The sequence below is a fragment of the Macrotis lagotis genome, unplaced genomic scaffold, assembly GCF_037893015.1.
Source record: "Macrotis lagotis isolate mMagLag1 unplaced genomic scaffold, bilby.v1.9.chrom.fasta BILBYCTG032, whole genome shotgun sequence".
Lineage (NCBI taxonomy): Eukaryota > Metazoa > Chordata > Mammalia > Peramelemorphia > Peramelidae > Macrotis > Macrotis lagotis.
In genome coordinates this window covers 285105-298025 of record NW_027421939.1, presented here as the reverse complement: position 1 = coordinate 298025, position 12921 = coordinate 285105, and the positions used below count along the sequence as shown (strand labels likewise).

General features: G+C 38.8%; 1 pseudogene; it reads left to right on the top strand.

Moving 5' to 3' along the window:
- The first annotated feature begins 3434 nt into the window (after window positions 1–3434).
- On the top strand, window positions 3435–4963 carry LOC141504027 (basigin pseudogene; annotated as a pseudogene).
- Window positions 4964–12921: the final 7958 nt, after the last annotated feature.

The window sequence follows — 12921 nt, the reverse complement described above, 5'->3', positions numbered from 1 at the left end:
ACTTAGAACAACATCTCACATTCTATAGCAATGTAAGGTTGAAATGAGTATAAGATTGAGAGATAAAAGATGGATGCCACAAGCAAATTAGGAGGAGGAATAAATATTTTTGTCTGTCAGATTTATGGAGAGGGAAAGAATTGAAGATCAAAACAAGAAATAGGGCACTAAATAAAATGTAAGATGGCTAATATTGATTGCATTAACTTAAATTTTTGCAAAAAAAAACAATCTAACCAAGATTAGATGGAATGCACAAAGCTAGGAAACAATTTTCAGTTAGTGCTTCTGTTAAAGGACTCATTTCTAAAATATTTGGAGAATTGAGGCAAATTTATAAGAATACAAGTTATTCCAGTTCTAACTGATGAAAGGATATGAACAGACAGTTTTTAGATGAAGAAATTACCCATTTTAGCTCATAAAACACTTAATCATACAAGAGGTGGTCTTCTACCTTGGTTTGTGCCTCAAAGTCAGAATTATATTGCATCAGCTGTGAAACTATAGTTGTATTCTGGCCATAGGTAGCATAGTGAAACAGAGTGCTGTTGCTGAAGGTATCTGCAAGCTTAGGGTTTGCACCATGCTTCTTCCTGCCGATCCTGTACTGCCTGTCAAAATCATATGGAAAAAATTCTCTAAATAACTATTGATTTGAGAAATGTAAATTAAAACAACTCTGAGATACCACCTCTCACTGATCAGATTGGTTAACATGACAGAAAAGAAAAAGGATGTTATAGAGGATATGAGAAAACTGGGACAATGATGCAGTGTTGGTGAAGGTGTGAACTGAGCCAACCATTCTGCAGAGCAATTTGAAAGCAGCTTCAAAGGGCTAGAAAACTTTGACACAGAAAAACCTCTCTTAGGTCAGTATCCTAGAGATCTGAAAAACAGGGAAAAGACTGACATATGCAATAGTATTTATAACAGCTCTCTTTGTAGAGGCAAAGAACTGGAAATTGAGGGAATTCCTATAAATCAGGGAATAGCTAAAGAAATTATAGTTATATGAATGTGACAGAATACCACTGTTCTCAAAGAAATCATGAGCAGGTGGATTTCAGAAAAACCTGCAAAGACTGAGTGAAATGATATGGAGTCAAGTGAGCAGAATGAGGAGAACATTGAAGATTAACAGCATTGATGATGACAGATTTAGTTCTTCCCAACTGAACAATGATCAATGATGATTCTAAGAGACCTGTGATGAAAAATGACATTTACATTCAGAAAAAGAGTTATGGAGTCTGAAGGGCAGGTAGTTGGCACAATAGATAAAGCACTGGCCTTGGAGACAGGAGGACAGGGGTTTGAATCTGACCTCAGACACTTGACACGTGACACTTATTACCTGTGTGACTATGGGTATATCATTTAACCCTGATTGCCTCACATCCAGGGCCATCTTCAATAGTGCTGATTCATATCTGACCACTGGGCCCAGATGGCTCTGGAGGAGGCTGATGGCACTGCACAGCCCACTGTCCCCACACTCAAATACAATTCATGTGCTTGCCATGGCATCATCTCCCTGATCTCATGATTTTCTTTCAGAGTGAAGGACAAAACATTATTATGGAATCTGAATGCAGATAAAAGAATGCTCTTTCCATATTTTCTATATATTTTTTTATCATTTCTGGTTTTCCTTTTATTCTAATTCACCTTTCACAATATAACTAATATGGAAATACATATAACATTATTGTCCATGTATAATATATATCATATTACTTGCTGTCATAGGGAGAATGAAAAATGTGGTAATGAATGCTGATATCTATCTTTACAAGTAATTGAAAAACATTTAAATTTAGATTTAAAAATTGAAGAATCAGAAGACCCTAAAACTCCTATGTTAAAAAAAAAAATTCTCTACCTTGAGATTAAGTCATAGAGTAGGCATTGGCCTAAATCAACTGAAGGCCTTAACTCATTAGGAGTTCCAACGAGAATGTAATTTCTTCCCATGTTCCCCAAAAATTCCAAGGTCCAATGAACTTTGACTACAGATTTATTTTAAGTTCTATTCAATATAAAATAATTCCAGGAATAGATGAATTATAAAATATGTAAACTGGAAACCACCAGGTTGTCCATTTTAGCTCACAAAACACTTTATCATATAAGAGGTGGTCTTCTACCTTGTTTTGTGCCTCAAAGTCACAATTATATTGCAGCAGCTTTAAAACTATAGCAGTGTTCTGGCCATAGGCAGCAGAGCGAAGCACAGTGTTGTTGTTGCAGGTATCCACAAGCATAGGGTCTTTAAGCAGCATAGATGTACATTCCTCCTGCTGACCTTGTATTGCCTCTCAAAATTATATAAAGAGATACTGTAATATAAAATTTAGTGTACTAAAATATCATTAGTGATATTTAAATAAGTTAGAAGATAGAAATCAAAATGAATTTCATTGACCAGTAGTTAACAAGTGCATACCCTCATTAAAGGTGTTCGACCTCCAAGGTCACGTGGGTTCAGGTGGCATTTTCTCTCCACTAGGGGAGTAACAACATCAGGATATCTATAAACAGAAGCCAAATGTAGAGGGGTCCTATGGAAAGAAGAGAGCCATATGATAGTTCAATAATGTACTACCAACCATCAAAGTTGTACAATTACATATTAGTATAATTTCTAACATAAAAGGTATTGTTATACTTATGCCTGAACTGTAACTCACTGCCATAATAAATAAAAACTGCCAATATGGTCTCCTGAAGAAATACAAAATATGCATTAGCTCTTACTACTAGATATATGCTCACTAATGTTAAAGCTTTCCCCTGCTGGGTCAAAATATAAAGACTTTTTTTTTAATCAGTAGCAAATCTCAAAACCCATCTTTATTGTTCAATCATTTCAGTTGTTTCAACTCTTTTTTTTAGTTTCTTAGTTTTTTTTTTTTTTTTTCTGCTGCCTATGGCCAGAACACTGCTATAGTTTTAAAGCTGCTGCAATATAATTGTGACTTTGAGGCACAAAACAAGGTAGAAGACCACCTCTCATATGATAAAGGCAATGGGGTTAAGTGGCTTGCCCAAGGCCACACAGCTAGGTAATTATTAAGCATCTGAGGTTGGATTTGAACTCAGATGCCCCTGACTCCAGGGCCAGTCAGTTCTCTATCCACTGGGCCACCTAGCCGCCTCATGTTTCTACTCTTTAAGGACCTCATCTCGGGTCTTCTTGGCAAAGGTACTGGAGAAGTTTGTCATTTCCTTCTCCAACTCATTTTAGAGATGGAAAAAAAAAAACAAGGCAAACAGGCTCAAATGACTTGCCCAGGGTTACAGTTAGTGTCCCAGGATGGATTTGAACTCACACAGATGAGTCTTACGGACAAATGGTCTGGCACTCCATCCACTACTCCTAGCAGACCATCTACTAAGAAGTAACGAAGTTATGATATGTCCTGCGGGCGGGATTATTCCCATAAACAAACTCATGTATCCCTCAAGTAATGAATGTGCAAATATTCATCTATTGTGTATTCTTCATCTTTTCTTGTTCTTCAGGAGTCCCCTTTTGCCTTCTTCCAGAGTGTCTAAGACTTATTTGTTCCCCAGACTCCTAGCTGCAATAGTGATGGCTTTTTCATTTAGCCTGGGAAGAAACTACTTTCTAATTAAGAATCACTGTGGGGGAGAGGGAGCGCCAGGCCACCGCGCCATGGGGGCCCCACTGCCGTGCCTGCTGCTGGCCGCCGCGCTGCTCTGCGCTCCGGCCACCTGCGCCACGGGAAGCAAAATTTGGACGATCATAGATGTTTCTGACCATAAAACACTCCTGACCTGTAAATTGAATCAAAATTCAACACAAATTCAGGGTCATCGTTGGCTGAAGGGTGACAAGGTGTTACAAGAGGAATCGTCTAGTAGTCCAGAAACACGGTATGAGGTTATGTCACATGACAAAACCGGGGAATATCAGTGCGTCTTTCTTCCAGAAGTTGTTGGAAAGGCTGACCTAAAAGTCAAAGGGCCCCCAAAGATTGTGGCGAGCAAGAAGTCCGAACACGGGAATGAGGGAGACACGATAGTTCTTACGTGTAAGAGTACCTCATATCCTCCTGTCGATCACTGGAATTGGTCCAAACTATCTGAACCTGGAAGTTATAGGAACATTTTAAAAGTTAGTGAAGGGAGGATCATCATAATTGAGACCCCTGAAAAAACAGAGCTGCAGAATTGGAGACGGATCCTGGAAAATCCATCTGCAAGGGCACCAACTCTGAGGGCTCTGATTCTGCTGTAATCACCCTGAAAGTCCGTAGCTGCCTGGCGGCGCTCTGGTCCTTCCGAGGCATCGTGGCAGAGGTGCTGATCCTTTTCACTCTCATTTTCATCTGTGAGAAGAAGAGAAAGCCCGATGAAATCACAGGAGCTGAAGTCCCCCACATGATGAGGAATGGTGGTTCTACCCCAATGAAAAGCAGCTTGTCTCAAAATGACAAAGATAGACAAAATGTTCATCAGAGAAATGCCAAGTGAGCAAAGAAGGTGATTTCTGATGAAACTCTCACCTGGATGGATTTGTTTGTGTCTGTGCGCGCTCGTCTGTGTGTGTGTGTGTGTGTGTGTGTGTGTGTGTGTGTCTTTGTGTGTATGTCTGTGTGTCTGACTGTATATTTCTTTACAATGTAGCATGGATTAAATTCCTAATGTACCTTGCAAAATCCAATTGTCTTCACTAAAGTACAGCAAACTAAATTGTAAATTCAAGTACTTTTTAAAATTGTTGGAGGCTGGTTTTTTATGTTTTTTTGATTTTTTTGTTTGCTTTTGTTTTCTCTCTATATTTTTGTCCCTTGGGCACCAGTCAGTCTGATCTCTGGCTTCAGTCCCTGGGGATGTAGGGTAATTGATTTCACGATCTGCGTGCCTGTTCTTGTCTGTATTTCTGTACCCTTTTTCTGGGCGGTGTGTCACAGAAGTGGGGAGAGTGTTTTCTTGGCAAGATAAGAGCTTTCTTTTTTTAGAGGCTTGTTGCCCATAATGGAAAAGATTCCACAGCAGCTGGCCCTATGTTCGAAAAGGGGAGAGTGTGTACTATTATGTTGTCTGGGAGAGAGTCCAGTGGGTCAAAGATAATCTTCTGCCCAACTAATCCAATGAAGTGGCTTTAAAACATGAGTCCTGCCAACTGCCTGTCCCAAGTGAAAGTCACAAGTATTTCTTGCTCCTTACCTTTCTTAGCTGTTCCAAATGACCTTTTCTGTATGACATGATCCAACCTCTGTGGTTAAGAACAAAAGGCAGGCAATGAGCTACAAAGACCCCTCTCATGTTCCCTGAATGTTCTCACTGGCAGGGTGCCCACACCCTGCAGAGTCACCCACACCCTCAGCTTAACAGACAGGGGCATCTTCACATTCATCGCATGTTCCAAAACTTCACAGTCTGTCCTTCCAAAATACCACCTTCCAGCTAGACCAGGGAAGAAACAGAATCTGAAATCCAACAAAGGTGATTGTGGTGATGACCAGCTACACAGACTTATTAGTATCATTGTCATATTATTAGCTCAGTGGAGCCAAGCAGGCAGTAGGTGACAGGACTGTTCTGTTTGTGTAGACTAGATTTGCATATAATGTGCACAGAACTGGCAGCAGAGAAAACCTATTCCATTTGAAATGATGGCTCCTCATCCCTCTGTGCCCCAGGAACTGGGGGACATCAGTACATGGGAGGTCTGTGCTGGTTGCTGGTGGTCCCTTGTATTTTGAGAAACCTTGTCTGTTAACATTTCAGCAATAAAGACATTTTCCATTTTTCAAAAAAATAAAATCAATGTGCCAAAACTCTACAAATATTATCTCATTTGATTTTTGCAATAACTCTGGGAAGGAGGTGCTATCATTATGTTCATTCATGGTAGGGGAAACTGAGACCATAGAGGTTAAATAAGTTCTCAGGGGCATACAAAGTTTCTGAGGTAGAATTGACCTTCCAGTTTCAGTACCCTTTTCACAGTTTAAAAAAGGTTTTCACAAGACAACACTGACTTAAATTAATAAATAATATATTATGAATATTTTTGCATCTCTTGATACTTAAAGAAAAAAGTTTAAGTAGAAATGGAGGGAGAAGAAATGAAACCTTTTATTATGGAAACTATGAAGTGAACTTTAAAAAAATTGAGATGTTAATTCAAGTTACACTAATTTTCTGTTTCATAATCCAGGTTTAATGTAGGAGCTTTCAGTCATCAAAGAAACAAGAAAGCAAACGGACAGACAGGGTCAGGGTGGATAGAGAGATAGTCTTGGGAAGGAGTTGACAGAAAGAGGAGAAACAATTTTGAATGATACATTGATATACATTTGTGAAACTGCTTAAGCAGAAAACCCAGTGAATAGTGAAAGAAATCAGAAAGGGAGGAAACAAAGTAACATAAAAGATTCATATTAAGGGTAAAAAGGGGAAAGAGAAAGATTCAGCCATTCAGCCAGTTGAATGGCACCAGTGTGGGGAAGGGAATTTGGTTGCTGTGAATTTTAGGAAAGGATATAAACGTAAGAGTAAAGGGGAAAAGGGAGAAGAATCTGTGACAGCTTTCAATATGCGCTCATGTGCAGCCTGTATTTGTGAAACCAGTGTTCATGACTCTAGTAATGTCTCCCTTATGGACAAAGTACAGTTGATTTTGAAACTAGTGATTTAAAATCTAGCTGACACACTACTCAAATTTCACTGGCAAGGATTCTCTTCTTTAAATGAACACATTTAAAAGTATCTAAATCGTGGAAAGGGATTAGCATTGGTGGTAGGATTTTTATTTTCTTTAGTTTCATTTAACATTTGTATTTTAAACCATTTGTTGCTTACACCCATTTCCATTAATCTTGAGTATATTTAAGTGATTTTTTAATAATCACATAAATAAAACATGATTAATAGACTCCATTAAATTCTTGACATTTGCCGGGTCCTATATTCTTATGGAAATTAGACTCAGGTTTTAACAACCATATACATACGATGGGAAAAGGTTATTAATCTGCAAATCACAGAATATCCATTACAAGTAAGTCACTGAGGATAGTCAGCCAACCATGAAAGAGCTCTGGCTTCAGCCATTTCAGTGAGCCTGAACTGCAATGACCTATGGGGTTGATTTCATTTAAGTAATCAACTTTGACTCTGTAAACATAAGTCCAGTATAATGATGTGGACCTATGTCCAAAAACAACATGCCAGTGCTTATACTTCTTGGCATTTAGGACAACAAAAAATATTAAGAAAAACTCAGAATACAGCCTATTATTTTGATTTTGAAAACTAGTGAATGAAAGCTATTGTAAATGATATGAATGTGGGGCCAGTTTACAACAGGACAGTTTCATTGTTTCTAATGATACAAACAATTATTTGTTTATTTTCACCAATTAAGAAACTACACAAAATTCAGTTTGCAAAAGTGAAAAATGCACTTTGAACCATCAAATTTCCCATCAGGATTCCATATATTTTCAATATTTAAATAAATTTACTTCTCCTTTAAAAAAATACACTGGGAACTTAGCTGCCACACGTAAGATTTCTGAGACTCATGTTTGCAGTTCCTATTGTATATATTGTTTTATAAACTAAACAGAGGCTGCATAATATGACAGATAAAAAATTTCCCTGGAAGCTTGCAAGACTACAGAGTTGAAGTCATATCTCTGAGACAGACTAGTTATGTGATCCTAGGCAAGTCACTGAAACTCTCATTGATCTAAGCAATTTTCTAGATTCTAAGGTGCAGAGAAGATACTGACCTGCAATGGTAGAGGGAGTTCCCTATAACAATGAAAGCACATATCTAATCCATATTCCATGAGAAGCTCTAACCTCCATACATAACTGGATGGCTATATTAGGTATGCTGAAAAATTAGTAAAGCTGATTCCATAAAATACTCATGAAAAACCAGTCTCTCTACAAAATAGTCATAATTCATACCTGTTGTTACACTGTCCTTACAATTTATGGAAATTGTGTTCTAAATCTTTATTTTAAATTGAAAATACTGATGAGTAACCTGTTTTCAAGAATTTAGGATTTTTGAGGGGTAGGGGATTTCTTATTAGATTCATTTCTAGAAAAATCAATAGAATAGATGTGTTCTTTCTTAATATGTCATTTGAGAGGGTTGTAAAAAACTTGGAGCAAACTGTAGGAGGATTTGCAGTCTTCTTCTGTCTTATGCTAGACGCAATAGATTGGTCTATTGTTTCCAATAGTTTGGTTTGAGAGAGGAAGTATTGTTCCAAAAATAAAACATTCCTACCCATTGACTGTAGGTATTTTCACTAGATTTCTCCCTAGGCATGGAATTCTTTCCTCTCTCTCCTCTTCATTTCATGCTCTATCTGGCTTAAGTCAAAAATAAAACCCTGCCTTCCACAATTAGGTTTTCCCAGTCCCCTTTAATGTAGATGTCTCCCTCTGATGATTATGTGAAGTTAATTCAGTAGGTAGAATCTTGTCTGTGCTTAGCTGTTTCCTGTTATTCCCTCTTTGTATTACCAGCTCTTAGCCTGGTGGTAGTTTTATAGTAGATCCTTAAAAAATATCTATTTCTCACACGCAAAACTCCATCTCATGACAGTTTTCACTGGCTGCCCCCATGACTAGAGTGCCATCCCTTCTCATTTGCATTTCCAGGCTTCTTTCTGGTCTCTGCTAAAATCTCATCTATCACAAGAAGCCTTTCTCGGTTTCCCTTAAAACTAGTGCTTTCCCCGTGAAATTATTCCCAATCTATCTTTTTTTATTAAAGGTATTGTTTGACTTTTACAATTTTCCCATCTTACTTCCCTGCCCCCACCTCCCCAATTCTCAATCCATCTTGCACATAACTATATATACACACATATAGTTTTATATAAATATATAATTTTTAAGCAATTTTACCCTACAATCTTTGTCTCCTCTCATATATATCATACTTTAACATATATGTTAATACCCTAAAATGCTCACTTCACAGTTCCTCAAGGTCCTTACTTCATGAGATCTGTTTATAACATAAGGATTGTTATATATGAAATCCCGACTGGAAATTTGATGGTTCAAAGTGCATGTTTCACTTGTACAAACTAAATTTTGCATATTTTCTTAATTGGTGAAAATAGCCAAGTTAATAAATGAAAGATATTGGAAATGAAATGAATAGGGGGCAAATATACAACAGGACAGTTTCATTGTTTCTAATAACACAAATAATTATTTGCATATTTTCACAATTAAGAGTTTGCACAACAATATGACCAGAAAGGAAAATGATCAGTCCTTCAAGGGATGTGTAAAATCTGGGATATTACTGCATTATTGGTGAAGCTGTGAACTCATCCAACCTTTCCAAAGAGCAATTTCAGATTATGCCCAAAGGGCAACAAAAAAGTGCATACCCTTTGACCCAGCAATACCACTACTGGGTCTATACCCTGAAGAGATGATAAAAAAAGGGGAAAAACATCACTTGTACAAAAATATTTATAGCAGCCCTGTTTGTGGTGGCAAAAAATTGGAAATTAAGTGGAAGTCCTTCAGTTGGGGAATGGCTTAACAAAATGTGGTACATGTATGTCACGGAACATTACTGTTCTATTAGAAACCAGGAGGGATGGGAATTCAGGGAATCCTGGAAAGATCTGCATGAACTGATGCTGAGTGCGATGAACAGAACCAGAAAAACATTGTACACCCTAACAGCAACATGGGGGTGATGATCAACCCTGAAGGACTTGCTCCTTGCTTCAGTGCAACAACCAGGGACAATTCTGAGCTATCTGCAATGGAGGATACCATCTGTAATCAGAGAAAAATTACAGACTTTGGACAAAGACCAAAGACTATGGCAGTCAAACTGGAAAAAAAAAAGTTATATTATTATGTAATTTTACTATCTCATAGTTTGTTTTTCTTCCTTAAAGATATGATTTCTCTGTCATCACATTCAACTGAGACTGAAGTATAACATGGAACCAGTGTAACCAATGTAAACATTAACAGAATGCCTTCTGTGCGGGGAGGGAAGCAAGAATGGGGGGGGGGGAATTGTAAAACTCAAAATAAATAAAATCTTTAATAAAAAAAGAAAAGAAAAAGAAAGTTTCCCTGGAAGTTTGCAAGACCACAGATTTCAAGTTATACCTCTGAGACATACGAGTTGTGTGACCGTAGGCATGTCATTGAACCTCTCACTGATCTAAGCAATTTTCAAGATTCTAAGTTGCAGAGAAGATATTGACCTGCAGGATAAAGGAAGTTCCCTATGGAAATGAAACCACATATCCAATCCATATTCGATGAGAAGCTCTAACATCCACATATAACTGGATGGTTATATTAGGCATGCTGAAAAATTAATAAGGCTGATCCTATAAACTACACAGTCTCATTACATTATAGCCTTATGCCTGTTTTTTATATTGTTTTTATAGCCTATGGAAATTGTATTCTAAATCTTTATTTTAAATTGAAAATACTGATGAGTTACCTGTTTTCAAGAATTTAGGATTTTTGAGGGGCAAGGGAATTCTTATTAAGAATTATTTAAAGAAAAATCAATAGAATAGATGAGACCTTAAACTGTAGGACATACATTTTCTAGAAATATCTGAGTATTCTGCCCTGTACCAGATACAACAGATTGGCCTAATGTTTCCAATAGTATGGTTTGAGAGGAAGTGCTGTTCCAGAAAGAAAACTCTCATATCTTCTGACTGTAGGCATTTTTGCCAGATGTCCTGCTGCTCCCCAACCCCACCCCCATCCCCATGCATGGTATTCTTTCCTCTCTCTTCTTCCTTTCTTGCCCTATTTGGTTTACACAAGTCCAAGATAAACACTTCCTTCTATAAGGAGGGTTTCCTAATCCCCTTTAATGTGGATGCCTCCCTCAGCTGATTATTTCCAGTTTATACAGTATGTAGTATCTTGAATGCACTTAGCCATTTCCTGTTGTTTCCCCATTTACAATGTAATATCCTTGAGAACGGGGACTATCTTCCCATTCTTTGTATTCCCAAGAGTTACATAAGTAGATTCTTAATAAATATCTATTTCTCACTCATAAATTCCATGTCCTGACAGTCTTCCCTGACTGCCTCCAATGCTGTTTCTCCACAGTTCTACCTCCTGGCTTTCTTCTAGTGTCTGCTAAAGTCTCATCTATCTCATCTATATTTCCCTTCAAACTAGTGTCTGCCCTCTGAGATTTTTCCCAATTTATCTTGCATTTATTTTCTTTACACATAGTTTGTAACCAATGTTATCCTACGAACTTTCTCTCTTCTCATATGTATCATACTTCAACATATATGTCAACACCCTCACTTCACAGTTCCTTAGCTTCCTCTTCAAAAGATGTACTTACAAAGATGGTTATGCCTTTGATTACCCACAAATGCACTTTGAGTATACTAATTCTAAATTTCTCTTAATTGGTCAAAATTGATCTTCTTCCTCAGTCTTGCAAATGCACTGTTTTTATCTGCACCATGACCTCTGATCAGAGACCATCTCTACTGTGTTAGCTACAGTTTTTGCCTGTCCCCATTTTGATTCTTGGTAAACCAAGTGATATGTTTATTCAACTCTACATCATATTGCCGACCCCCCATCCCATTACCAATGGTCTCCTGTCAGATCTTAGCTTTGAACCACTCCTTTCATCTGCCACCTTGGCTTGTATGTACATGCTGCTAAATAAATGTGGAAAAAATCAGACAATAGTACTCATAAGGTACACCAGACATGTATGTTACATCACCTCAACTAAGCTCTTCTTGAGGCAAAGCAATGCTTTTATATTTAATTTCCCCTAAACAATTCATTATCCCAATTTCCATGGCAGCTCTTTTGAACCTTTTCATTACTCCTAACCTTTCATGGTTCACTATACAGTTTTTCAGTTAAAAAGTTTGCCACTAAATGAGGCTATTACCTGAGACCACCTTCTTACCATCCTTCTTCTCAAAGGTCTTCCATTTCCTTCTGCCACCATCTCTTCCTTCAACCATCTCAAAGACCTGGTCTTTCTTCTAGTCAATGAAAATGCTTGTACGTGTCCAAGTAAGGCTCTTATTTCTTATATCCTCCACCAAATTGCTCCATCTATCCTTCCTGTTTTGACTTTCCTTCAATCTTTCCTGTCTACTGGTTGCTTCCTTCCTAGTTTAAAAACATGCCCATATTTTGTCTCCATTCTCAAAAAAACTTTACTGGATCCACCTGTCTCCATTATCATCACACATCTCTCCTTTATCTTGGACCTAAATACCAGAGAGGACCCTTGACAACAGATATCTCCCGTCATTTCCTTTGACACTCTACAGTCCATATTCTCCAAAGACACTAATGGTTTCTTCACTGCCAGATCTCACGGTCTTTTCTCAGTTCTCATCTTCCTTGACTTCCTTGACTGTGAAACTGCGGGGAGAAACAGTTCCGTCCAGGAGAGTGCGGCAGCCCGAGCCCGGCCAGGGAGGAGGGACGAACTGCGCATGCGTCGGTCTGGCCCGCGGGGCATGCGCTCAGGGCCTCTCACTGACCCTTGTGACCTCGTAAAGCGCGCCCCCACCCCCACCGCCACTCCTGTCTCCCGGCATGCTCCCGGGCTCCTGCAGCCCCGAGGGCTCTGCGCGCAGGCGCGCACTCCGGAGAGGGAGGCCCCGGGCCGTGGGGGAGGGCGTGGGGTGCGGGCCAGGGCTCCGGAAGCCCCGGGCCCAGCGCGGCCTCATGCCTCCATATTACCTTGTTTCAGACTATGAGGCTTCACACGGGATGTTCATGTTCAGCTTGTTGCGGGGCCGCGGAACAGTTCCTGACTTGTGCGGAGAGAACCTGCCTTTGAACTCTGACTCGGCCACTTTGTAGCAGTGTGAGCACCAGCAGCTCACTTGGGCTTTTCTG